The following is a 24,265-nucleotide window of genomic DNA, read 5'->3' on the forward strand; positions in this document are numbered from 1 at the left end:
CTTACGATCAATGCATGCTAATTCTTAACAAAAATGCACGCTAACTTAATATAAATGCATGTTAACTCTAAAGATAATGCATGCTAAATTAATATAAATGCAAGATAACTCTTAAGATAAATGTATGTTACGTTCGATATATGCATGCTTACTCTTACGAAAAATGCATGTTCACTTACAATAATTGCATATTTACTTACAATAAATGCATGCTAACTTACAATACCTGGATGCTAACATTCAATGAATGAACGCTAACTTAATGCAACTTTTAAGCAGTACAATGCGCTTTCAAGGCGAGTAACCATTAATTTTAATTTAGGATAACTAAACGTTAAGTTACAATAATTGAACCTCCACTTACAATAAATGCATGTTAACTTATGAAAGTGTATTGCTAACTACTGATAACTGCATGATGATTTACAATGAATGCATGTTAACTTAGGACAAATGCATGCTAACTCTTACAATAAATGCATTTTAGATCAATGCATTTTAACTTACGATCAATGCATACTAATTCTTAACAAAAATGCACGCTAACTTAATATAAATGCATGCTAACTCTTAAAATAATGCATGCTAACTTACTATAAATGCATGCTAACTCTTAAGATAAATGTATGTTACTTTCAATACATGCATGATTACTCTTGCGAAAAATGCATGTTCACTTACAATAATTGCATATTTACTTACAATAAATGCATGCTAACTTACAATACCTGGATGCTAACATTCAATGAATGAACGCTAACTTAATGCAACTTTTAAGCAGTACAATGCGCTTTCAAGGCGAGTAACCATTAATTTTAATTTAGGATAACTAAACGTTAAGTTACAATAATTGAACCTCAACTTACAATAAATGCATGTTAACTTATGAAAGTTTATTGCTAACTACTGATAACTGCAAGCTAATTTTACAATGAATGCATGTTAACTTAGGACAAATGCATGCTAACTCTTTCAATAAATGCATTTTGACTTACGATAAATGCACGCTAATTCTCAAAATAAATGCATACTAACTTACGATAAATGCATGTTAACTTACGATAAACGGATGTTAACTTACAATAATTGCATGTTAATTTTCAAAATTTGCATGTTAACTCACAATAAATGCATGTGAACACTTATGATAAATTCATATTAACTTACAATATATGCATGCTAACTCTTACAAAAAATGCATGTTAACTTACGATAATTGCATGTTAACTTACAATTAACGCATGTCAACTGTTACAATAAATGCATGTTAACTTACAATAAGTTATGTTATGCATGTTAGCTTTCACATACAATAAATCTGTGTCAGCTAACGATAAACCCTCCATGACGTATATTGAACCATACATAACATTGCTATCCAAGGCAAAGCATGCATTTTCACGTTTTGTATTTGTATCCAAAAAACACTACTACAAAGCATGAACTCAAATTTGAGTTGGAGGTACAGGTTTCTTATCGGGCAGACCTTTACGATCAATCTATTGTAACGTCGCATAATTCTGCGTTGGCATGCGATAAACCCCAAATTGGCGTACAAAAAACCCATAACATTGCTATACAGACAAAGCATGCATCAACTTGTTTTGTATTTGTATCCAAAAAACACTGCTGTCAAGATGGACACGGATTTAGAGATATGATAAATCAACTTTAACACGTAACAAATCTGCATCAGCTTACAAAACCCACGTTATGTCCAACAAAACTACCATAACTATCTCGGTCCGACAAAGCATATATTTTCAACTTTTGTATCTGTATCCAAAAAAACAACAAAAGAATGGATTTGGACAGTGGCAATAAATCAACGCTGCATCCTTATGAAGGCCAGCCAACAACATCCCATCATCAACACGAAACTGTTAAGCACTAAAACAGGAAACATTTAGCATTTTGACATTTGAGTAGAGAGCGTTATTTTCTGTACTGTCAGTATCAGTGGAGTAGAGTGAATGATTAATAATATGACAGTATATGAAGACATTATTACTTCCAATATGTTAACTTTCAACCTTTAAAAGACCAAACACATACATTGCAATGATGACATCCCAAAATAAAAAATATTGTCAAAGTGGATTATCAGAGAGATAACGAGCATGAAAAAGTTGTTGCTGCTTACCGGGGAGCAGCGTCCATCCACAAGCGGTCACTGCGGGTCCGCCGTGCGCCCTGAGCTCCTCCAGGAGCCTCGGTGCTCCATCTGACAGCCACCCGGTTGGTCCTCCTCCTCTTCTTCTTTTTCTTCTTCTTAGTCCTCCTCTTTTATCCCAACTGAATCAATCCACAGGATGGATGGATGGAGCTGTAAATAAAAAAAAGAAATAAAAAAAAAAGAAAGAACAAAAAGGTAAGTCCAGAATGAGGTCGGGGGAGGGGGAGGGGGGGAAGTTGTTTAAGTTAAGTTAAGGACCGGGCCACCCCCGACTGTTTGTGCGCCCCCTTTGCCGCCGGACGCGTTGTGGTGTCAGGTAGAGGAGTTCATCAGCACCGGGGGGAGAGGGAGAGAGAGAGAGAGAGACAGAGAGCGAGAGCGAGAGTGAGAGAGGGAGAGGGAGAGGGAGAGAGAGAGAGAGAAAGGGAGGGCGAGAGAGGCGTCAAGGTAGCGGGATATAAGATAAGATATGCTGGAAATACTCGCTTGGCTGCTTTCAAAATAAAACACAGTCAGGAAGTTAAACAGAATATGCTCATTTCTGATTTTTTTATTTTGAAATAGCAATTTTCTCGCCCGCCCATTTAAGTATCCATTCTTAAAATAAGATTTGTTCTCCTCAAACAACTGCATGTCATAAAAGGCAGTAATGATATTAGTTGGTTGATATTTTTACATGGTTCACAGAATTGCAAAAGGACTGTATGTGCACAATGAACAAATTAAAGGTATTTTCGTCGATCTTTAAAATGCATCAGTATGGTAAATATCGGTCCTGTATTTGTATGCTATCAGATCAATACCAACAATTAACAAAAGTATTGACCAGCCCTAATTAGAGATGTCCAATAATGGCTTTTTTGCCGATATCCGATATTCCGATATTGTCCAACTCTTAATTACCGATTCCAATATCAACCGATACCGATATATACAGTCGTGGAATTAACACATTATTATGCCTAATTTTGTTGTGATGCCCCGCTGGATGCATTAAACAATGTAACAAGGTTTTCCAAAATAAATCAACTCAGGTTATGGAAAAAAATGCCAACATGGCACTGCCATATTTATTATTGAAGTCACAAAGTGCATTATTTTTTTTAACATGCCTCAAAACAGCAGCTTGGAATTTGGGACATGCTCTCCCCGAGAGAGCATGAAGAGGTTGAGGTGGGCGGGGTTGGGGAGGTTGAGGTGTGGGGGTGGGTACCGGGGGGTGTATATTGTAGCGTCCTGGAAGAGTTAGTGCTGCAAGGGGTTCTGGGTATTAGTTGTGTTGTGTTTATGTTGTGTTACGGTGCGGATGTTCTCCCGAAATGTGTTTGTCATTCTTGTTTGGTGTGGGTTCACAGTGTGGCGCATATTTGTAGCAGTGTTAAAGTTGTTTATACGGCCACCCTCAGTGTGACCTGTATGGCTGTTGACCAAGTATGCATGGCATTCACTTGTGTCTGTGAAAAGCCATAGAAATTATGTGACTGGGCCGGCACGCAAAGCAAGTGCCTTTAAGGTTTATTGGCGCTCTGTACTTCTCCCTACGTCCGTGTACCACTCCGTACAGCGGCGTTTTAAAAAGTCATACATTTTACTTTTTGAAACAGATACCGATAATTTCCGATATTACATTTTAAAAGCATTTATCGGCCGATAATATCGGCAGTCCGATATAATCGGACATCTCTAGCCCTAATACTTATCTATAGATCTAAATTAATGTCCACGACAAATTCAGAAATTCTTGCTGACTTACAGTAAATCTATATTATGGTTGGTAAAATGAACTGACGATATTGAAGCGTTAACTTACAAAAACTCTACCATAACTTACGATGTAGCTACAAATTTACGTTAACATACAGTAAATGTATGCTGACATTAATAAATTCATGTCAACTTATGATATTTCAGCGTTGCCTAACAATAACTATATCAACCAACAATAAGTCTGTGTCAACTTAGGATTCAAAGTCAATGAATAACGAACTTAACGATATTTCAGCGTTAACTTGTGATGACTTTGTCATTAAACAATGAATTTTGTTAGGCTTATGACAAACTCACGTTAACTTTGGGTCAGTTCAATTACTTACGATATTTCAGTATTCCTGGTGATAACACAACTTACGATATATGCACATTGAGCGAGGCTACGACAAATTTATGTTAACTTACAATGAATGTATTTTAGGTTGGGTAAAATGAACTTACCATGTTTCAGCAGTAACCTACATAAACTATCTCAACTTACTATGTATTCACAGTGAGCTAAGCTATGACATACGTTTATCTACGGACAACAAATGTATGCTGACATTAATAAATTAATGTCCACCTACAATATTTCAGCATTACAATACCATAACTACATCAACCAGTGACGGCAGTCACTAGAGGCAGGTGAAGCGGGGCCTCACCTGCCATCATGGAAAGAAAAAAAATGTAAAAAGAAAAGAAAAAAATTAAATTGTTATATGTATCCAGTGATTATACTATAAAGTTATTTTCCATTTAACTTCACCAGTTTTAGATTATTTTTATTCAAAATCGCTGAATTTTCACATTTGCCGTTCAAATACTGAGAAGAGACGGTGCGGTGAACAGCAGCCAGTTGAGGCACGTCACTCAGTGCCTCAACATACATTTCCATGGTTTAGTTAGCTGAGGTATATAATGTACAGTGTATTTTGTCAACAACTGTATTTGTAACGTATTTCTTGTGCTGAGCGATCATAAAACGGCTGCAAAAGACGCACTGGCTGAGGCTCCAGTAATCCCGCCTCCTGCACCCCCGCCGTAGAATTGTTATATCAACTAAAGCCCACACTTAAACTTTCCACGTGCAAGATTGAATCTATTTAAAAAAGTTATTTCATGAGAAGCCAAAAAGTGCAAAAACAATAATGTTCGTGTTGGAGGAGTTGTGAATGACTGCAAGGCCACAACATTAGGTACACCTGCAGACTGCAGGTGTACCTAATTCACAACTCCTCCAACACGAACATTATTGTTTTTGCACTTTTTGGCTTCTTATTAAATAACTTTTGTAACCTATTTTCATGGGCTTTTCTCTTTGTGATGTTAAGTTCCTGTTATGCGCTGTTATACAGTATATGCCTTGAGCTCTTATTTTGAAGGCGCTAAGAGCGGAAGTGATGACACGGAGTGGAGCGTAGGTTTTTGAAAGAAAGTAAATAAAGTGGTCCTCGTGTAAACTGGAGCCTCCGTGTTTGTTATTTTGTAGTTTCATACAGTATAGGCGACATTTATAAACCCTCGGTTACACTTTTTTAAATAGATTCAATCTTGCACGTGGAAAGTGTAAGTGAGGGTTTTAGTTGTGGACTTCATTTCTAAGTAAAGGTAAGACCATAATAACGTTTTTTTTTATTAAATGTGCTTTTTTGTGTGCTACAGTTTGTATGTGTAAAGTTAAAGTTAAGTTAAAGTACCAATGATTGTCACACACACACTAGGTGTAATGAAATTTGTCGTCTGCATTTGACCCATCCCCTTGTTCACCCCCTGGGAGGTGAGGGGAGCAGTGGGCAGCAGCGGCGCCGCGCCCGGGAATCATTTTTGGTGATTTAACCCCCAATACCAACCCTTGATGCTGAGTGCCAAGCAGGGAAGAATGCTGGTATGAGCTTTTAAACATAACCCGTTAACTGCTGCCAATCAAATGGTGAATAAGATACTCTTTAGGGTTCATATGTTTGTAAATCTGACTGTGATGAAATCAGTGCCTCACCAGCCATCAACCTCACCGCACGTCACTGACATCAACTAACAATACGTCTGAGTCAATTTAGGATATATATTCAGTGGCCTAGTGGTTAGAGTGTCCGTCCTGAGATCGGTAGGTTGGGAGTTCAAATCCCGGCCGAGTCATACCAAAGACTATAAAAATGGGACCCATTACCTCCCTGCTTGGCACTCAGCATCAAGGGTTGGAATTGGGGGTTAAATCACCAAAAATGATTCCCGGGCGCAGCCACCGCTGCTGCCCACTGCTCCCCTCACCTCCCAGGGGGTGATCAAGGGTGATGGGTCAAATGCAGAGAATAATTTCGCCACACCTAGTGTGTGTGTGACAATCATTGGTACTTTAACTTTACTTTAACTTTATTGACCGAGGACAAATGTGTTAACTTACAATAAATTCATGTTAGTTCAATAAATCAATAAAAGCGTACGATATATCACCGTTTAACTTCTGATAACTTTATTAACAACAATAATTTCTTGGACAAATACATGCTAACTTAAAATAAATCTACGCTAGGATGTGTTTAATTGCCTTACGATATTTCAGTGTTAACTTGTGATCACTCTACCTGTACTTACGGTATATCCTCTTTGACTAACGACAAATTCATCCATCCATCCATCCATCTTCAACCGCTTATCCGGAATCGGGTCGTGGGGACAACAGCTCCAGCAGAGACCCCCAGACTTCCCTCTCCAGAGCAACATTAGCGACTTCCTCCTGGGGAATCCCGAAGCGTTCCCAGGCCAGAGGAGATGTAATCCCCCCATCTGGTCCTTGGCCTGCCGTGGGGTCTCCTCCCAGTGGGACGTGCAACGAGGACCTCCCTAGGGAGACGCTCGTGAGGCATCCGCACGAGATGCCCGAACCACCTAAGCTGGCTCCTTTCCAAGCGAAGGAGCTTGGAAATGGGGATACTCACGACAAATTCATGTTAGCTTACAATAAATCTATGCTGGATTTGATCAAATTGATTACGATATGTCAGCATTAACTTACAAAAACTCTACCTCAACTTACAATAAATACACATTGATATACAACACATTTTTGTTGACGTACAATGATATTTTAGCGTTACCTTACGATACCTATATCAATTAACGATAAATCCGTGTCAACTTAAGTATATCCCCGTTGACCTACGACAAATGTGTTAAGTTACAATAAATCCACGTCAAGTTCAACAAATTAATATGAATTTACAATATTTTCAGCTTAACTTTTGATAACTATGTCAATCAACAATGAATTCCATTTGACTTACGACAAATTCATGCTAGCTTAAAATAAATCTGTTAGGGTCAGTTCAATAACCTTACGATATTTTAGTGTTAACTTTTGAAAGCTCTACCTCAACATATGATATATCCACACCGAGGTAGGCTACAACAATTTTTTGTTAACTTACACAAAATCTATGTTCGGCTTGGTAAAATTAACTTACAATATTTTTTCAGCTAAAACCTACAAAAACTACCGCAACTCACGATGTATCCACATTGAGCTAAGGTACGACAAATGCCTACCAACAAACAATAAATCTAAGCTGACATTACCAATACCTCACGATATTTCAGTGTTAAATTGTGATAACTCTACCACAACTTACGATCTATCCCCATTGATTAACGAAAAATGTATGTTAACTTACAATAAATCTATGCTGACATCAGTATATTAAGTTTAGTAAATCAATATGAATTTACGATATTTCAGCTTTAACTTGTAAGTCAATTAACAATAAATCAATTTTGACAAATTAAAATAAATCGATATTAGAGTCAGTTCAATTACTTTGATATTTCAGAGTTAACTTGTGATAACGCTACTTCAACTTACGATATACTGTATACACATTGACTAACAACATGTTCATGTTAACTTACAATAAATCTTGACAAAGGTCAATAAATGAATGTTAACTTATATGTACATTAAATAACGATGAATCTCTGTCAATTTACGATATATTTATGTTGAACTATGACACATTTGCACTAACTTACAATAAATCTATTTTAACTTAAGGAAATCAACATGAACTCACAATAATTCAGCCTTAACTTATGACAATTACATTAACTAACGAATAATCAATCTTTATTAATACAACACTTTATACATCTCCTGATTTGTATTTTCTTACTCAAATTGCAGCAACTAGCAAAGTGATTGACTTTCGCACCTTTCTCAGTCTCTATCCTGAATGTCCTGCAGCGTTTGAGCCCAGCGGACATCTGGTCAGCAGTCAACCGTGAGCAGATGTGTGAGGGTCAAAGTTCAAATGATGCGCGACAATCCCTTCTATGTCGGCCTTGGTTTGCCTTTGAGTTACAGCTGTAAAATGGCACAAAAGGGGCATAGAAAATGAACAGTATTGCGGGGTCAATACACAACAACTTGTCGCCTAAGGCCGTAAACAAACGGTGTCAGGGTCAGTAACGTTGTTTGTCATTTGCAGAGTTGGAGAACGAGGATCATTAAATTTGATTCATTGGCTGCCATCACACATCAAGAACAATCACGCTTAACCACTCATACTCTATTAAATTGAGTTACGATAAATGTACGTCAACTGAAGTTGAATCCATGCTAACCGACAATATTAAGTTGGGATAAATCTATGGATAGGGATAGGACTTTATTGTCATTGCACAAGTACAACGAAACTATGCTAATTTACAAAAGCTGTATGTCCACTTATAGTCAAGTATTATACCAATTTAGATTGCACTAAATCCATGTTAGTGTGCGACAAAAGTATGTTAATTAACTTAAATTTATGATAAATGCATGTTAACATAGAAAAACCCATGTTAACATACAACACAAATGTATACTAAATGTATGCTAACCTAAGACAAATACACATTAACATACATTGTTAACGTACAATAAATCTGAGTTAATTTACAACAAAATTCCGTTAACTCACCACATATATGTTAACATTTTCCGTTTATTCCGGGTTAACCGCCATTTAATTTATATTAAATTGTGATGAATCTATGTTAGCTTACAAAAAATGCATGTTTATCTAAAATGAATGTATGTCCATTGTTTATAACCCAATATCAATTTAAAACTAATCCATGTTAACTTTCAACACTTTGTTATTAATTTACACTAAATTCATGCTACCTATAACAAATGCAAGTTATGTAATTTACAATAAAGAGGTGTTAACACACAATAATATCCAACATACAACTAAATCATGTCATTTACAACACATCAATATTCATTTCCGTTAAATCTATGTAAACTAATTAGAAATGTATATTAAATTGCAATAAATCTATGTTACCTTACAGTAAACATGTTATTTTTTTATAACCCCAAGTTTATATGTAATACAATTATGTTAATGTACAATTTAAATATGCTAATTCACTATAAACCCATGCTAACATACGACAAATACACATGGACCTAAAATGATTACATGTTAAAATATACTGAACAAAAATATAAACCCAACACTTTTGTTTTTGCTTCCATTTTTCATGAGTTGAACTCAATCTGTGTTAGTGAGCATTTTTTCTTTGCCAAGATAATCCATCCCACCTCACGTCACAGGTGTGGCATATCAATATGCTGATTTAACAGCATATTTACTGCACAGGTGTGCCTTAAGCTGCCCACAATAAAAGGCCACTCTGAAATGTTCACTTTTGTCAGGTTGAGAACCCGATGAGGACAACGAGCATGCAGATGGGTTTCACTGAGACGATTTCTCAAAGTTTGTGTAGAAATTATTTGGTTATGCGAACCAATTGTTGCAACAGCTGTCTGTGTGGCTGGCTTCAGATGATCATGGAGATGTACCTGCTGGATGTGGAGGTCCTGGGCTGGTGTGGTTACACATGGTCTGCGGTTGGGAGGCCGGTTGGATGTACTGCCAAATTCTCTGATACGGCTTTGGAGGCGTCTTATGGTAGAGAAAAGAACATTCAATTCACGGGCAAAAACTCTGATGGACTTTTCTGCAGTCAGCATGCCACGTGTGATAAAACTGCACATTTGCCTTTTACTGTGGGCAGCCTAAGGCACACCTGTGCAATAATCACGCTGTTTTATCAGCATCTTGATATGCCACACCTGTAAGGTGGGAGGGATTTTCTTGACAAAGAAAAAATGCTTACTAACACAGATTTAGACAGATTTGTAAACAGTATTTGAGAATATTTTTTGTGTAAATAGTAAAAGATTTTGATATTTGAGTTTGACTCAGTTTAACTAGTTTATATTTTTGTTCAGTGTACAATACAAATGTGTTAATTTAAACACAATCCATGCTAGCCTACGATAAAATAGACCTTAACTTGAAATGGAAACATTATTATATAACGCTAAGTGCTGTTACCATACAATAAAACTAAGTGAATTTACAAGATACTCATGTTAATTTATCCCACACATCCAGATACCACATTAGCATGAGTTTACGTTAATTTACGTTTAATTCGTGTTAACATATTAATCCAGGGGTGTCCAAACTACGGCCCGCGGGCCAAGTACGACCCGCCGGTGTCTTCAGTATGGCCCACTAGACGTCACAAGGATCCTGGCCTCACAGGGTGCCTACATATTCATTTAGATTTTTTGACAGATCTTGTGTACAGGGTGACTACAGCAGGTCAAAAACCATGTATTTTACTTTGAAATGTACACAGCACAACATTTACCCATATGACCCAATCCAAACAACCTTTCCCACTCATGGTGCAAACTGCAACCAACACAAAAAGTCAACACACGTGGTCACACATAACACAACCTGCCTACTGAACTTTGTGGATACTATATCAAATCACTATACATAGTTAAAAAATGACACAGATTTAAAATCACGACAATGCATGATGGGAAAAATGCTAAATACTCTCCACACTTATCCATCTTTGGCGCATTTTAGCTGCTTGATATTTCTGATTGATTACAAAACTTTAAGGAGGTCGTCACGGAAGTAAACAAGGTAGGAGTCCAACTTCCACATACTCTTAATATCCAATGATATTAATCATTAATTATATATCCATTATATTACTATAATATGTATATATATAAATACACATATATAGTTACACATAGGCTATAGACCTGTATGTATATATATATATATATATATATATATATATATGCATATATATATGCATATATATATGCATACAGGTAAAAGCCAGTAAATTAGAATATTTTGAAAAACTTGATTTATTTCAGTAATTGCATTCAAAAGGTGTAACTTGTACATTATATTTATTCATTGCACACAGACTGATGCATTCAAATGTTTATTTCATTTAATTTTGATGATTTGAAGTGGCAACAAATGAAAATCCAAAATTCCGTGTGTCACAAAATTAGAATATTACTTAAGGCTAATACAAAAAAGGGATTTTTAGAAATGTTGGCCAACTGAAAAGTATGAAAATGAAAAATATGAGCATGTACAATACTCAATACTTGGTTGGAGCTCCTTTTGCCTCAATTACTGCGTTAATGCGGCGTGGCATGGAGTCGATGAGTTTCTGGCACTGCTCAGGTGTTATGAGAGCCCAGGTTGCTCTGATAGTGGCCTTCAACTCTTCTGCGTTTTTGGGTCTGGCATTCTGCATCTTCATTTTCACAATACCCCACAGATTTTCTATGGGGCTAAGGTCAGGGGAGTTGGCGGGCCAATTTAGAACAGAAATACCATGGTCGGTAAACCAGGCACGGGTAGATTTTGCGCTGTGTGCAGGCGCCAAGTCCTGTTGGAACTTGAAATCTCCATCTCCATAGAGCAGGTCAGCAGCAGGAAGCATGAAGTGCTCTAAAACTTGCTGGTAGACGGCTGCGTTGACCCTGGATCTCAGGAAACAGAGTGGACCGACACCAGCAGATGACATGGCACCCCAAACCATCACTGATGGTGGAAACTTTACACTAGACTTCAGGCAACGTGGATCCTGTGCCTCTCCTGTCTTCCTCCAGACTCTGGGACCTCGATTTCCAAAGGAAATGCAAAATTTGCATGGTTGGGTGATGGTTTGGGGTGCCATGTCATCTGCTGGTGTCGGTCCACTCTGTTTCCTGAGATCCAGGGTCAACGCAGCCGTCTACCAGCAAGTTTTAGAGCACTTCATGCTTCCTGCTGCTGACCTGCTCTATGGAGATGGAGATTTCAAGTTCCAACAGGACTTGGCGCCTGCACACAGCGCAAAATCTACCCGTGCCTGGTTTACCGACCATGGTATTTCTGTTCTAAATTGGCCCGCCAACTCCCCTGACCTTAGCCCCATAGAAAATCTGTGGGGTGTTGTGAAAAGGAAGATGCAGAATGCCAGACCCAAAAACGCAGAAGAGTTGAAGGCCACTATCAGAGCAACCTGGGCTCTCATAACACCTGAGCAGTGCCAGAAACTCATCGACTCCATGCCACGCCGCATTAACGCAGTAATTGAGGCAAAAGGAGCTCCAACCAAGTATTGAGTATTGTACATGCTCATATTTTTCATTTTCATACTTTTCAGTTGGCCAACATTTCTAAAAATCCCTTTTTTGTATTAGCCTTAAGTAATATTCTAATTTTGTGACACACGGAATTTTGGATTTTCATTTGTTGCCACTTCAAATCATCAAAATTAAATGAAATAAACATTTGAATGCATCAGTCTGTGTGCAATGAATAAATATAATGTACAAGTTACACCTTTTGAATGCAATTACTGAAATAAATCAAGTTTTTCAAAATATTCTAATTTACTGGCTTTTACCTGTATATATATATATATATATATATATATATATATATATATATATATATATATATATATATATATATATATATATATATATATATATATATATATATATGTATATATATATATATATATATTACAAGTTGGCTTTCGGCCCCCGGGCAAATTTTTTTTCACCCCAATGCGGCCACCAAGTCAAAAAGTTTGGACTCCCCTGTACTAAACAATACTAATTACATGTTCACTTATGACAAGGTTATGTTAGAAAATTTAATTTACAACAAGTCCATATTAATCTGTAATAAAGTTAGGTTGATTTACGATAAATCCATGATCATTTACAATCAAGTTATATTACCACACAATATTGAGTGTATGATGTGACTTAGTATCCGTTACCTTACAACAAATTTGTGTTAAATTGTGATAAATGAAACATTTGCGGGGATATGATCTGTGCGAAGAGATAATAAATGATAAATGGGTTGTACTTGTATAGCGCTTTTCTACCTTCAAGGTACTCAAAGCGCTTTGACACTACTTCCACATTTACCCATTCACACACACATTCACACACTGATGGAGGGAGCTGCCATGCAAGGCGCTAACCAGCACCCATCAGGAGCAAGGGTGAAGTGTCTTGCTCAGGACACAACGGACATGACGAGGTTGGTACTAGGTGAATGTTTTCAACAGCAGAGCAGAGACTGAAAAAGTGTTCCTGATTAATTAATCTGAGCTGAAACTCCCCGGCTGTTGTTTTTTCTCCAGGCTTCGTGGGACTCCCACAAAAGCGCCTCGGTGGTCCCAGGATCCCACTTAGGAGAACAACTCACTGAGACCCCAAAGCAAACAGCCTTCCTTCATTTTCCAAATAGTTGCACAACACATCCAAATACTGCCTTTAATGTTTACCTTACACGTACATGTACTGTATATTGTTAGCGATCTTTAAAAAAACCGATATACCGAATATTATCTTGCAGGTGGCGCTACGAAGCATCAAATTCATTTGTAAGACCTCTCCAAAGCCAATTTTGTTTTCACAATATATCCATTGACTTGCCGTATTTCAGTGTTAAATTGTGATAACTACTTCAATACAACAAATTCATGCTAACTTACAGTAAACATATATTTCCACATTAGCGCATGGTAACTATGTCAACCTACAATATATACACATTGACCTTTGCTAAAAGTGTGTCATCGTACAATGCTATGCTAACATTAATACATCCATGTGAACTTATGACATTTCAGGCCTTGGTATTCAATAAAAACAAGGCAGAGGTTTTATGTAACAAGTATATGGTTCCCATATGTGTCAGAAATGACAATGTAAGATGGTTCTGTTTGTGTCTTAATTGTTTTCTTGGCATTGACTGCGGCTCACAGTTGTCGGATTCTAACGGCTTCCGTTGAAGACTGGTAAACCTTTGATAACAGCAGTCACATCATCAGAATATTTAACCACGTGATTTTTTTGGTGTACCACAAGATAAAGCTCGCATACCACAGTTTTAGAATCCTCTGGCCAAATCAGTAAGTTATTTTGTCTTTTTAGTAGAAGTGCGCATTAAAAATCGATTCACATGCGAAACGTGACACTTACTCATCTCATAGTCATTCACATCGACGTCCCACTGGGGTGAGTTTTTCCTTGCCCTTATGTGGGCTTTGTACCGAGGATGTCGTTGTGGCTTGTGCAGCCCTTTGAGACACTTGTGATTTAGGGCTATATAAATAAACATTGATTGATTGATTGATTGATTCTAAACCGACTTAATAATTTTCAAAAATCGGTGAAATTTTTAAATGTTTTATTTTAAAAATCTATTATTTTTATTTTATAAAAATCTTTGTTAAAAATATGTTTTTTTATGTCATCTTCATGCAACCAGAAGGAGCTTTTCTAACCTGTAACCTGTTTTGAAACATTTTCATTATAATTATTATACCAAATAATACATTACGCGAATCGGTTTGAATCGAGAATCGTCACCTCTGGAATCAGAATTAAATCAAATCTTTAGCTGCCCAAAGATACACACCCCTACTTTTTAGAAAACCTTGTTGGGTTTTTCGGTACGTTTTTACTTCGTTTGGTTAAATTCTAATCAGTTTGTGAATTGGTTAGCTAGCTAGGCTACTTAGGTCAGGTTTTGATTGCTACGGATTCGGTTATGTTTTTTATGCATTGGTCAACCCTGGTTAGCAAAGTAGTTTGTTTGCCTGTTAGATAACGATTATGACAAGGTTAGTTCGATTAGTTATGATTAGTTAATTACTGAGGTATGTGTTGATTAGCATTCATGATTCACAAGCACAGATAGTTAGCTAACGTGTTTGACCAATTTACGTTTCGTTGATTAGTTGTTTTAGTTATTTTGTTGATCAGTTATGGTTGAATCTTGGGCAGTCAGTTAATTGACCTAGTTGGCTAATTGGGTTAATTATTTAGTTCAGTTGTGTTTTGATCAGTGTTAGTCTTTTAGTTTGTTTCTTGGCTTTCTTGTTTTTTTGTAAAAGTTTTGATTTGTGTCTTTAGTTGAATACTTACGAGTTATTAAAAGTGTGCATACAGGATTTGACTTTCACTTTTGGTCCTGATGGTCTGCTTTAGAGATGTCCGATATTATCGGCCGATAAATGCTTTAAAATGTAATAACGGAAATTATCGGTATCAGTTTCAAAAAGTAAAATTAATGACTTTTTAAAACGCCGCTGTACTGAGCGGTACATATCCGGTAAAACATGGACTTAGGGCATATTTGCCAACCCTCCCGATTTTCCCGGGAGACTCCCGAATTTCAGTGCCCCTCCTGAAAATCTCCCGGGGCAACCATCCATCCATCCATCCATTTTCTACCGCTTATTCCCTTCGGGGTCGCTGGAGCCTATCTCAGCTACAATCGGGCGGAAGGCGGGGTACACCCTGGACAAGTCGCCACCTCATCACAGGGCCAACACAGATAGACAGACAACATTCACACTCACATTCACACTAGGGCCAATTTTAGTGTTGCCAATCAACCTATCCCCAGGTGCATGTCTTTGGAAGTGGGAGGAAGCCGGAGTACCCGGAGGGAACCCATGCAGTCACGGGGAGAACATGCAAACTCCACACAGAAAGATCCCGAGGCCGGGATTGAACTCACGACTACTCAGGACCTTCGTATTGTGAGGCAGACGCACTAACCCCTCTTCCACCATGCTGCCCCCTCCCGGGGCAACCATTCTCCCGATTTCCACCCAGACAACAATATTGGGGCGTGCCTTAAAGGCACTTCCTTTAGCGTCCTCTACCTGTCGTCACATCCGCTTTTCCTCCATAAAAGCAGTGTGCCGACCCAGTCACATAATATATGCGGCTTTTACACACACTTAAGTGAATGCAATGCATACTTGATCAATAGCCATACAGGTCACACAGAGTGGCCGTATAAACAACTTTAACACTGTTACAAATATGCGCCACACTGTGAACCCACACCAAACAAGAATGACAAACACATTTTGGGAGAACATCCGCACCGTAACACAACATAAACACAACAGAACAAATACCCAGAACCCCTTGCAGCACTAACGCTTCCGGGACGCTACAATATACACCCCCGCTACCACCAAACCCCGCCCCCCCAACCCAAGAAGAGAGTTGGACAATATCGGAATATCGGCAAAAAAGCCATTATTGGACATCTCTAGTCTGCTTGCATTGTGGCCAAGAGGGGCAGTGACCCCTGCTCCAGTTGCCAACAGAGAACTACTGTAAATAAATGCTAGTAAAATTCAATATTTGAATTCAATAATTCACCGAGATATTTTATAATTTGTCACTATTTAATTAACGTTGCTGAAAATAATAAAGTGTTCAAAGGAAATGGAAAGGTGTTGACAGCACTAACTAACATTGTTCTCTGGAGAGTCCTCCACTCATTTTCTATCGAACTGCTCTAACGTGGAACGGCGGTGGCCAATTAACGTCAAACGAGCACATTTTGTTGGGGGTGAGTTGATGACTTTGAAGACGCTGTGATCGTGTTTTTTGGGGAGGGTGACAAAAGAGAGAGAGGAAGCAAAGCTAGTGCAGATGCTGCGGGCCATGCGGGATCACTGGACACTTTAATGAGAATGAAAATCCAGTGACAGACATTAATCCCCCCCAAACCCTACAAAACAGAATGGAGGGAGGTCTAAATTTAGGATGATTTCATACATGCTGGAATTTGGTGACAAGGAGTCTTCTCTAGACTAGCACGGGGGGGATTAGGATAACGTTATATTTTGTATAAATGAACTGTATGAGGTGACATTTTGTCTTCTCAGAGGCTTTGTAACATCTGGAAATGACAGCTTGACTCTCTGCCTCTTAAGGGATTTATCGCAAATTATACCCTTTGTCTCGTCCTTTTCAATAGTTTTCAATCGGCTGATTTGATGTAGTTCAGTACTGCAACGTTAGCACACAAAACATCCTTTCGATCTTGTTTGCGTTGCCTTACGTGACTTTGGAAGAAAATTGGTTAAGCTATAGAATAAGTACCAGAAAAATTCCAAATGAGTAGCAGCTCCCAAGAATTGTGAGAAGAGGATGCTTGCAGACAGCAGTGAAATATGTCATTGTTCCTGAAGAAAACTTAGTGGTAGAATCCCCAAAGATCGGAATAAACGCAACACCAGAAAGATACCAGGAGATATCCAGGAGATCGCAAAAAGCCGCTGCCTGACCGGGGCTCAGAAAATCTGCAGAGACTCCTCCCACCCCCACCAAGGACTGTTTTCACTGCTGGACTCTAGAAAGAGGTTCCGCAGCCTCCGAAGCAGAACCTCCAGGTTCTGTAACAGCTTCTTCCCTCAGGCCGTAAGACTCTTGAACGCATCATAATAATCCCCTCAATTCCCCCCCAAAATGGATTAACTTGCTGGAATATAAAGACAATATAACATACATCCATAAACGTGGATGCATATGCAAAAGTGCAATATATTTATCTGTACAGTAATCTATTTATTTATATCTGCACCTTATTGCTCTTTTATCCTGCACGACCATGAGCTAATGCAACAAAATTTCGTTCTTATCTGTACTGTAAAGTTCAAATTTGAATGACAATAAAAAGGAAGTCTAAGTCTAATATGAAAGTAGCCCTGAAAAAATCGGAGGGTAGCAGCTCGGCAGATTCGGGGAAGATCAGGGTGAAGTATGACAACGGTAGCATACCAGGAGACGGCAGTAAAATATACCGGTCCCTCGGAAAAAAATCAGGCGCTAGAAGCTCAGAGGTTTGCGAGAAATGCAATACCGTGAAAATGCCAGGTGACGTGAAGATAGTACCCCAGAAAAAAATCGTACGGCAGCTATGCGTTCATTTGGTCTTGAAATCGCCAGGAGACAGCATTAAAATGCGGAAATGTCTGGGTACATAAGGAAGAATGGCAAGTATTGGCTCGATCGGTCCTGAAATTGTACGAAACACTGCAGTGAAATACGAGAGTATCCTGGGAAAAATGGATGCCAGCAGACTTGAAATACAAGACTCTACAAGGAAAATTCAGAGTATTGGCGAATATGTATCCATTCAGTCATGAAATTGTCCCTGACGACAGGAGACAGCGCTGTCAGGAAACATGATACAGGCGAGTCTTGAGAGAAAAAACAAGATGATTGCGGCTCCAAAAACCGAGATAAATGCAATAAGGTCAGATGACGTGAAATACGAGAGTCTAAGGGCAAAAATCGAGAGGAAGAAACTTATAATTGGAAGACATAAGCACAGGATGCTAGAAGATGGCAGTGAAATAGTGGAGTCTCCCAGAAAAAGATCAGGTGGTAGTGGTTCCAAAAATCGGGAGGAAATGTGACACCGAATGGATGCCAGGAGACGTGAAATATGGAAGCCATTCTGAAAAAACTCAGTAGGTAGCAGTCTCAAAAATTGGGAGACGTCTGGGTAAAACAAAAGACTTACATAAACGTTGAAATTATGAGAGTAAAAAATGAAATTATGAGATACAAAGTTATATTTACGAGATAAAAAGTACGATGTATGAGGTAAAAAGTCTTAATTTACAAACAAAGTGGAATTAATGAGATAAAAAAGTCGAAATTATAAATAAAAAATCGAAATTATAAGATAAAAAGCCACGAGGGTAAGCACTACTTATGAGAGGAAAACATTTAAATTATGAGATAAAGTCGAAATTATATCAATCAAAATTATGAGATAAAAAGTAATTAAATTTATCACTTTATAATTTTGATTGTTTAATCCCAAAATTATGACTTATTTTATAACTTTTTTCTTATCTCATAATTTCGATTTTTTTTTTTTTAATATTATTATTATTCTCTGCATTTAAACCATCACCCTTGATCCCCCCCTGGGAGGTGAGGGCAGCAGTGAGCAACAGCGGTGGCCGCGCCCGGGAATCATTTTGGTGATTTAACCCCCAATTCCAACCCTTGATGCTGAGTGCCAAGCAGGGAGGTAATGGGTGCCATTCTTATAGTTTTTGGTATGACTCGGCCGGGGTTTGAACTCACGACTTACCGATCTCAGGGCAGACACTCCAACCACAAGGCCACTGAGCTGGTTGTATAATGTTCTATATTTTCAATGGAACAAATAAAATGTTGGTGTTGTTTACTTGAGTCAGTTTGTTTTGTGTGTGACTGCCATCATATTGCAGTCTACACGTATCTCTTATGTGTGACTGACATCTACTGGTCACACTTTATCATTTCACCATGGACCAAATAAAATAGCTTCGAGGTCGGTAAGCACAACGAACATCATCCCGTACATTAGGCGCACCCGGTTGTAAGGTGCACTGTCGAGTTTTGAAAAAATGAAAGCATTATAAGTGCCCCTTATAGTCCGAAAAATACGGTATTTTTTGGTCGTAAAATATTTTGCAATGTTTCACGTTGTGTTTGGGAAAATACAAAAGCGAAGAGCTCGCCCAGTCACGCTTCATGTCGTCGTCTTTTTGAGAACCAGCGTCCTCTGCAGTGGACTTTTTTGGTTGTTTTTTTTTTGTCAGAGATACGTGTCACACCAACGTCCACGTCTCAGGAAGACGTAGGCGTTTTGGGGAAAATATCGGCGCTACGTGACCGGACAAAGGACACTCGATGACATCACCGCCCTCACACACTTCCTGTGCTTTTGTGCTGGAACTCCTGCAAGGATCCCTCCTTCTGCTCCACGGACTCATTTCATGCATTTTTCACCGCGTCTCTGTCACAGCGCTGTGTTCCGATGCTGCTTTACACGCACACACGCACACACACACACACACACACACACACACACACACACAAACACACACAGTAACACACAGTAACACACAGTAACACACTCTGGGGTTGAGGATGAGTATCTAGGCCAAACATTATTATCAGTGTGTGTACTGGCTGGGCGCCCCCATGGGTGTGTTTCCATGGTGACCAGCACATAACGTAATACGCGGGGAAGTGCCTCGCTCCATCACACACACACACACACACACACACACACACACACACACACACACACACACACACACACACACACACACACAGCCGCTGTGGGATTGTAATGGCCGATCAATACTTGCCGATCAGTCGTCGGAATTGCCATGACGACCACTTGAGGTCGTACGCTTACTGTGACACCGAGACCGCCTGCTACTTAACTTGACCTGCTTACTGCACACACACACACACACACACACACACAGTAATAGGGGTGTGAATGTCAACATAAAGTTTCCGTTTTTAAAGGCAACAAAAGTAATTAACATTTTGTGCCAACTCACCAACCATCTTGTCCTTATTGTTGGTGACACACAAAACATACATTGAAAGGATGTTTTACATTTACAATGTTTTACATTTATATATTCAAATAAAAAAACATACACTATATTGCTAAAAGTATTTGGCCACCTGCCTTGACTCACATATGAACTTGAAGTGCCATCCCATTCCTAACCCATAGGGTTCAATATGATGTCGGTCCACCTTTTGCAGCTATTACAGCTTCAACTCTTCTGGTAAGGCTGTCCACAAGGTTGCGGAGTGTGTTTATAGCAATTTTCGACCATTCTGCCAAAAGCGCACTGATGTTGGTCGAGAAGACTTGGCTCTCAGTCTCCGTTCTAATTCATCCCAAAGGTGTTCTATCGGGTTCAGGTCAGGACTCTGTGCAGGCCAGTCAAGTTCATCCACACCAGACTCTGTCATCCATGTCTTTATGGACCTTGCTTTGTGCACTGGTGCACAGTCATGTTGGAAGAGGAAGGGGCCCGCTCCAAACTGTTCCCACAAGGTTGGGAGCATGGAATTGTGCAAATTGTTTTGGTATCCTGGGGCATTCAATGTTCCTTTCACTGGAACTAAGGGGCCAAGCCCAACTCCTGAAAAACAACCCCATACCATAATTCCTCCTCCACCAAATTTAACACTCAGCACAATGCCTTCTCCTGGCAACCTCCAAACCCAGACTCCTCCATCAGATTTCCAGATAGAAAAGTGTGATTCATCACTCCAGAGAAGGCGTCTCCACTGCTCTAGAGTCCAGTGGCGACGTGCTTTACACCACTGCATCCCACGCTTTGCATTGGACTTGCTGATGTATGGCTTAGATGCAGCAGCGGTCCTGGCACTAGAGGGCATTGTGGTAACTCTAGAAGCAGCGGTCCAGGCACTAGAGGGCATTGTGGTAACTCTAGAAGCAGCGGTCCAGGCACTAGAGGGCATTGTGGTAACTCTAGAAGCAGCGGTCCAGCCACTATGGTAACTCTAGAAGCAGAGGTCCAGGCACTAGAGGGCACTGTGGTAACTCTAGAAGCAGCGGTCCAGGAACTAGAGGGCATTGTGGTAACTCTAGAAGCAGCGGTCCAGGCACTAGAGGGCACTGTGGTAACTCTAGAAGCAGCGGTCCTGGCACTAGAGGGCATTGTAGTAACTCTAGAAGCAGCGGTCCAGGCACTAGAGGGCATTGTGGTAACTCTAGAAGCAGCGGTCCAGGCACTATGGTAACTCTAGAAGCAGCGGTCCAGGCACTAGAGGGCACTGTGGTAACTCTAGAAGCAGCGGTCCAGGAACTAGAGGGCACTGTGGTAACTCCAGAAGCAGCGGTCCAGGCACTAGAGGGCATTGTGGTAACTCTAGAAGCAGCGGTCCAGGCACTAGAGGGCATTGTGGTAACTCTAGAAGCAGCGGTCCTGGCACTAGAGGGCACTGTGGTAACTCTAGAAGCAGCAGTCCTGGCACTAGAGGGCACTGTGGTAACTCTAGAAGCAGCGGTCCAGGCACTATGGTAACTCTAGAAGCAGCGGTCCAGGCACTAGAGGGCATTGTGGTAACTCTAGAAGCAGCGGTCCAGGCACTAGAGGGCATTGTGGTAACTCTAGAAGCAGCGGTCCAGGCACTAGAGGGCACTGTGGTAACTCTAGAAGCAGCGGTCCAGGCACTAGAGGGCACTGTGGTAACTCTAGAAGCAGTGGTCCAGGCACTAGAGGGCACTGTGGTAACTCTAGAAGCAGCGGTCCAGACACTATGGTAACTCTAGAAGCAGCGGTCCAGGCACTAGAGGGCATTGTGGTAACTCTAGAAGCAGCGGTACAGGCACTAGAGGGCACTGTGGTAACTCTAGAAGCAGCGGTCCAGGCACTAGAGGGCATTGTGGTAACTCTACAAGCAGCGGTCCAGGCACTAGAGGGCACTGTGGTAACTCCAGAAGCAGCGGTCCAGGCACGAGAGGGCACTGTGGTAACTCTAGAAGCAGCGGTCCAGGCACTAGAGGGCATTGTGGTAACTCTAGAAGCAGCGGTCCAGGCACTAGAGGGCACTGTGGTAACTCTAGAAGCAGCGGTCCAGGCACTAGAGGGCATTGTGGTAACTCTAGAAGCAGCGGTCCTGGCACTAGAGGGCACTGTGGTAACTCTAGAAGCAGCAGTCCTGGCACTAGAGGGCACTGTGGTAACTCTAGAAGCAGCGGTCCAGGCACTAGAGGGCACTGTGGTAACTCTAGAAGCAGCGGTCCGGGCACTAGAGGGCACTGTGGTAACTCTAGAAGCAGCGGTCCAGGCACTAGAGGGCACTGTGGTAACTCTAGAAGCAGCGGTCCAGGCACTAGAGGGCACTGTGGTAACTCTAGAAGCAGCGGTCCTGGCACTAGAGGGCACTGTGGTAACTCTAGAAGCAGCAATCCAGGCACTAGAGGGCATTGTGGTAACTCTTGAAGCAGCGGTCCAGGCACTAGAGGGCACTGTGGTAACTCTAGAAGCAGCGGGCCAGGCACTAGAGGGCACTGTGGTAACTCTAGAAGCAGCGGTCCACGCACTAGAGGGCACTGTGGTAACTCTAGAAGCAGCGGTCCAGGCACTAGAGGGCACTGTGGTAACTCTAGAAGTAGCGGTCCAGGCACTAGAGGGCACTGTGGTAACTCTCGAAGCAGCGGTCCAGGCACTAGAGGGCACTGTGGTAACTCTAGAAGTAGCGGTCCAGGCACTAGAGGGCACTGTGGTAACTCTAGAAGTAGCGGTCCAGGCACTAGAGGGCACTGTGGTAACTCTCGAAGCAGCAGTCCAGGCACTAGAGGGCACTGTGGTAACTCTAGAGGCAGCGGTCCAGACACTGTGGTAACTCTAGAAGCAGCGGTCCAGGCACTGTGGTAACTCTAGAAGTAGCGGTCCAGGCACTAGAGGGCACTGTGGTAACTCTCGAAGCAGCGGTCCAGGCACTAGAGGGCACTGTGGTAACTCTAGAAGCAGCGGTCCAGACACTATGGTAACTCTAGAAGCAGCGGTCCAGGCACTAGAGGGCACTGTGGTAACTCTAAGATACAGCTGCTCGGCCATGGAAGCCCATTCCGTGAAGCTCTCTGCGGACTGTACGTGGGCTAATTGGAAGGTCACATGAAATTTGGAGCTCTGTAGCAACTGACCGTGCAGAAAGTCGGCGACCTCTTTGCACTATTCAGCATCCGCTGACCCCTCTCTGTCAGTTTACGTGGCCTACCACTCGGTGGCTGAGTTGCTGTTGCTCCCAAACTCTTCCACTTTCTTATAATAAGGCCGACAGTTGACTTTGGAATATTTAGGAGCGAGGAAATTTCACGACTGGATTTGTTGCACAGGTGGCATCCTATGACAGTTCAACGCTGGAAATCACTGAGAGCGGCCCATTGTTTCTTGTAGAAACAGTCTCCATGCCTAAGTGCTTGATTTTATACACCTGTGGCCGGGCCAAGTGATTAGGACACCTGATTCTCATCATTTGGATTGGTGGCCACATACTTTTTGGCAATATAGTGTATATTACTAATTTAAGTCATCACTTCATACATACATTATCCAATGACAAATGGCCCCTAGATATACTCAAAGGCAGAGGTGGGTAGTAACGCGCTACATTTACTCCGTTACATCTACTTGAGTAACTTTTGGGATAAATTGTACTTCTAAGAGTAGTTTTATTGCAACATACTTTTACTTTTACTTGAGTATATTTATAGAGAAGAAACGCTACTTTTACTCCGCTACTTTTATCTACATTCAGCTCGCTACTCGCTACTATTT

General features: G+C 40.5%; 1 long non-coding RNA gene across 1 annotated transcript; it reads right to left on the reverse strand.

Moving 5' to 3' along the window:
• Window positions 1–2,157: 2,157 nt before the first annotated feature.
• On the reverse strand, window positions 2,158–10,108 carry LOC133621801 (uncharacterized). The gene is made up of 3 exons (XR_009817696.1): window positions 9,777–10,108; window positions 8,134–8,285; window positions 2,158–2,326 (listed from the first exon to the last, which is right to left on the reverse strand). It is a non-coding gene; the product is annotated as an uncharacterized lncRNA (long non-coding RNA).
• Between the last annotated feature and the right edge of the window lie 14,157 nt (window positions 10,109–24,265).

Source organism: Nerophis lumbriciformis, linkage group LG25 (genome assembly GCF_033978685.3).
Source record: "Nerophis lumbriciformis linkage group LG25, RoL_Nlum_v2.1, whole genome shotgun sequence".
Classification (NCBI taxonomy): domain Eukaryota; kingdom Metazoa; phylum Chordata; class Actinopteri; order Syngnathiformes; family Syngnathidae; genus Nerophis; species Nerophis lumbriciformis.